Genomic DNA, 5,624 nt, shown 5'->3' with positions numbered 1-5,624 from the left:
CATGGGATGAAAGATTTTGTCACCAATAATAGGAGGGTTGAAGATAAAAAAGAATTTCTCTTAGATTGTCCATCTTATAGTAAAAATCACTTTCTCTTAGATTGTCCATCTTATAGTCACATTAAATTTTTTTCTCTTATATTGTCCACCTTATAATCACATTCAATACCATTCAAGCTTATAGGAATTACTAGTCACATATTTCAACTTATTCAATTTTCTTCTACACAATCTAACATGTCTTCAAATAATAGAACTCATATGGAGGGGGAATTAAACCCACTAGCTACCACTATAGCTATTGTCATTTAACAACCTTCTTAAGCTACCACTATAGCTATTGTCCTTTAACAAGCTTCTTAAGATTTTAACTCATAAAATATATGGTGATTTGGGAACCCTTCTCTCACTTCTTTTTGAGCATGTAAATAAAACGTTAAAGAATCCTATTTAATCTATTACCTTCTTAAGGTCTGATAGATTATATAAACTTTAGTGGGCATTAATCATCATAGTCATCATCATTATACATCCAAATTATCATTTTGCTCTTCTTAATATTATTATAATAATACCATAAATTTTTATTTTTATTTTTATATATAATAATTCAAGAACTCTATAATTAATCTTTTATTTTTTTAAATTTCATATTACTAGTAGTTTATGTGTAGGTTGTTACTTTAATAATAGTTATCATTAATTTATAATAAATTTAACTAATTTTTAAACAATTTTTCAATTTTTTTATATAAGTCAATAGTTATAATGAAAGTATTTAAAGTCCGAAATAACCTTTAGTAATAAAATTTATTGAATTATACATTTTTTAAAATATATTAACTTGTACTAGATAAACAACTGGAGTAACATTTTTTGTAAAGACAAATTATAAATAATAATTAATTATATATTATTAAAAGATTGTAATTAAACAATTTAAAATTCAAATACTAAAATAGAGATTCATTTCTCTATATTTAATAACAAATAATTATTTTAATTTATAACATAATAATATATTAATTAAAATAAAATCTCAAATCAGTTATATATATATATATATATATATATATATATATATATATATATATATATATATATACACACACACACACCAAGAAAAAATTAAAAATTGTTATAATTATTATTATTATAGTCATGAATTTTATTACATCTTAATCACATATTGGAAGTCAATATTTCATACTCACCAACTTATAGCTTCTTTAATCCACTCAATCTATACATACATATATATATATATATATATATATATATATATATATATATATATATATATAATTTACATGACTTTTCTTCATAGCGTTAAAATTATATATATATATATAGATATATATATATATATATATATATATATATATATATATAGGGTTATTTTTTTGGTTATTTTTCTAAGTGGACAGTATCATATGCATTGAGATTCCCATTTCATAGAAACTTAAACCATGTTTTTACATTGTAATAGGGTTTCCACTTTGTTAACACTCGCGAAATAACTTACTCCAACCTAACTTGCTCCATCCTGGATTTGTGTGTCTACACAAGACCCATGGATAGTCCAAATTCCATGTCTTGAACTCTGCATTAAATGGAGTTATCTGTTGTAAAAGTTTTCTGACAATAAATAATTCTTGTAATAACACCAACGTTCATCTATTCAAAGAGTGACATAAACGGTGGGCCCGAGCAGAAATGTATGCAGGTTTAGAGAACCTGCAATCAAGATAAGGGTTGCCCTTTTATAAAAATACAACCAATTATAATAAAATTAGAATAGAATCAACTATTAAAAAATGATGAAGAAATATATGGTTCCATTTCGCTTTAACACACTCTAGTGGGATGGATTCTCACCTCTGGAAAATTTTATGTATGTTAAAGGGAACACAAAATAATTCATTTAAGTCAGTGGCATCTTCATGTTTTACAAATATATATTTGAATTCCTTAGTCTCCTGGAATCTTTAGTTATCTCGGTCTAGGATCACAACCCTAACTACCTCCATCATTGGTTTGTTGTGAATAAATCCCCAAGGACCCTTCAATTTTTTATCTTATGGGTCATCTGGAGAGCATGTAATGCACTAATCTTTGATTCCTCTCAGCCTTCTATCTATAGAACCAAGTCTTTGATCATGGCCTACTTTAAAGAATTTTCTCGTGAGCCCTTCCCTTCTCCTCGCCCCTCTTGCTCCTCCTTTTATCTTTGGTCTTCCTTTCCATTTGGATTCTTTAATGGAGCTAGTTCCTTTGGGTCATGTGGTTGTAGAATGATCATTTATCTAGAACCTGATCATCTCTTCAGATTCCTTTGGTTTGGTGGAAAGGGTTTGAATGCTAGGGCCGAGCTTCTGGCCTTATGGGGCACTCTCTATTGTGCTTCATGGATTGGATTAACAAGCATTGCCATCTTTGGGGACTCTAAAGTTATTATCGAATGGGCCAACAACCGATGTAAACTTCAAAATCTGAATCTTCTCTCCTAGCAATAGCGGATCAAAACTCTATCTCAATCATTCCTTCAGATTTCCTTCTCTCACATCTATCGTGAGCACAACAAGGAAGCTAAAATTTTGTCCAAAAGTGGATGTTCTACCTCGCTGGGCTTGATCCACTTCCAGAAATTCATCTCAGTCTCTCTTCTTTGCTTGGGACATATCACTTACTAACTCTTCACCTGATCCATTTTTGAGTTGGGCCTCCTGCTTTTTGGCACTTAGCATTTTTTATTGTTGCGGATTTCTCTTGATGTTGCTTTCTCCTACATGTTTACTGCAAGATTATTTCCTTTTTGTTCATACATTGGATTTGGAGTTGGTTATTTCATTGCATCAATAGCTTTGCTGTTATGGATAATCTTCATGCCTTTGTTTCTACTTTCTTCTATTGTTGTTACGTTAATAAGGACGCATATATGTTACTTAGGCTACACTCGAGGAATTTCACAAAAGATCGTCTATTATCCAATGGGAAGGATGACTCTTGCAATATGTTATTCATCTTTTAGTTGCATAATTATTTAGTTAAAATCTAGACAAATGCACAAGCCTTTAAGAATGGCCTAGTCTATTAGGTGATGCCTTGAATTTCTAGACATATAGTGACGGATGACAACCTAATGGTCAAATCAAATTTAAGGTTCCTTAGATTTTATGTGGATAAACTTTTGAAAATATAGGAACCCATTCAAAATTTAAGGATAAAATCTTAGTAGAAGGCATATCCGTGATAATAAACACTTTTTAATTGAAAGAAATACAAAATGACTAATTTTTCCTAGTGATTTAAAAAAATCTCGTCAAATTTAAATAATCTTCTTAAATTTGAAGAAGATTTATGTACTATACCTAAAGTATATTATAAAAAATATTATATAATGCACTAAATAAATATCATGTAATAATTATTCTATCGCTAATCAATATTACATATTAATAATATATATGTAAGTTGTTTTAATAACATATCTTAAGTATATTACATTTATTGAAACAATGTTGTAATAGTTAAAAACAAATTAATTGATTTGAACGCAGTGCGGTGAATGAGGCAACAACTTCATTTTTTTTTAGGTAATTTCAATGCGTTAACCATTTTCTTGTGCATTTATTCCATTGCACAAGCTCACATGGGCGGGTGCTGTAGATTTATTCTATTGCACAAGCTGGCATCGGTGGGTGCTGTAGCTCTGTATTTTTGAATTTAATTCCATGCCTGGAGCTGTCGGTTAGACGGCGCTCAGAGAATGACAATGACAGATGTCATACATAACACACCCTTCTGGTTGCAAAAGTTTTCCGACATAAACAATTCCGATAGCGAATATCAACCTCCTTCTCTATAAACAGACACTGAAAGGTGGGTCCAAACAGCTACGTAAGTATGTTAAGTGAATCTGCAATCTGGATAAGGGTTGCCGCTTACATGTAATGCAATACGATACGGCTAAGTTTTGGTACTTAAAAAATGATTATACATACATACAGTACCATACGGCTAGTTTTGGTACTTAAAAACATGATTATACGTGTGATACAGTACCATACGGCTAAGTTTTGGTAACCAAAAATTGATTATGATTAAATGGCAATTTATCAATCGGTTTCTCGATTATATTTTCACATACCTCGGCCTGACACGAACGTGTGCACGCCACATGTTGTATTAAATTCGAAAATCTGCGGTCGTGAGCAAAATCTAAAATGATGGTTGATCGAGATTCGTGTAATTCTCAAAGTACATTGACGCTCGAGTAAAATGTCCTCAAATTTTGGGGATGTGCCACCACCTTTTTTAAATCGACGACAACAATAATTTCGTGTTGTAGGCGTTATCGTTCGACTCGGTTATTAGCTTTTCCTTTGGAGTTGTGAAGTGATCAAGATGGCAAGCGGAACTGCTAGTTGCATGAGTTTGAGGGTTCTGGTGAACAAGAAAACACGGAAGATATTGTATGCGGAGGCAGGAAAGGATTTTGTCGATCTTTCTCTTCAACTTTCTGACGTTGCCAACGGGTTCTGTTATCAATTTGCTTTCGCCGTTGAAACAAGCAAAAGAGAATCGGCTGCCTCACTAATCTTTACGACAGCGTAGACAAGCTCCAGACTATGTTTATGATTGGCCAGAAATCCCACTTACTGGAGCCTAAGGTTATACCCACCCTATCTAACGAAATCCTTCGAATATAGTCAGCAGACTAGGCACCCACACCCACAGTCTATTACCTTTGCGGTAACCTGTACAGTGGCGATACACACCATATGAGAAGTCAGAGCGGCGGCAGGTGTTCCTGCAGCAGCACTATCGGATATGAGGTGCAATTGCAGAACCCTTCCATGGGAGATAGAACTGATGCTGTAGGAGTCAGTGGAAGTGGAAGCGGCGGGGGAGGTTATGTGAAGGAGACGGTTACCTTCATAATCACCGATGACTTGCAGATCTCTCCCTCGTCAACCATCACCAGCCTCAACTTGCTCAATAATCTCAATGTCAAAGATTTATCCGAATTGGTGGAGCGAAACGCGAGTGTCGGTCCCGATGACGTAAGGAGATACTATTGTTGTTTATAATTTGGGTTGATAATGCTGTTAATGGGAAGACCATTATAAATTAACAACATTATAATTTTATACTTATTAGGCACTGCAGGTTCTATGGGTTTCGCTGGTTTCCACCACGCCTTTGAATGACGTTTTTGGTGCTGCCGTCTCTACTTGAAGGTAACAGTGATTTGACAATTTTTGGAGCTCGTCAAGAGACTACTGATGTCAAGTTAATTTTTTTGTGTTGCAGTACGGAGGCTGTATTTCTGAATTTCGAATATCCATTTTCAAAATGGCCATTATTCGAAAGAATTTTTGTTGCAAGTATTTAGCAGAAGTAAGTAGTATTAAGTTTAGTTTAAATTTCAGGACATGTGATCCGGATTCCGGGCATCTATGTAGTATATATTCCGTAATATCACGTAGGATCTTATATAGTTTCCATTTCAATGCTAATCTGCTGTCTAAAATTTATGCTTTTAAAGTAATATGAAATTCAAGAATCCGCTGGATGGTAATTTAGTTTTATTACTGAAATTGGAGGATGGTTAAATATTT

General features: G+C 32.8%; 1 pseudogene; it reads left to right on the top strand.

Moving 5' to 3' along the window:
* Positions 1 to 4,407: 4,407 nt before the first annotated feature.
* LOC149181953 (uncharacterized) lies at positions 4,408 to 5,241 on the top strand (annotated as a pseudogene).
* The last annotated feature ends 383 nt before the right edge of the window (positions 5,242 to 5,624 follow it).

Source organism: Pinus tabuliformis, chromosome 3_2, assembly GCF_031772625.1.
Source record: "Pinus tabuliformis cultivar Carrire ecotype Pingquan chromosome 3_2, CPIR1, whole genome shotgun sequence".
In the NCBI taxonomy this organism is placed as follows: Eukaryota; Viridiplantae; Streptophyta; class Pinopsida; order Pinales; family Pinaceae; genus Pinus; species Pinus tabuliformis.
The sequence above is the reverse complement of the archived record's forward strand: the minus strand, read 5'-3'. Positions and strand labels throughout refer to the sequence as shown.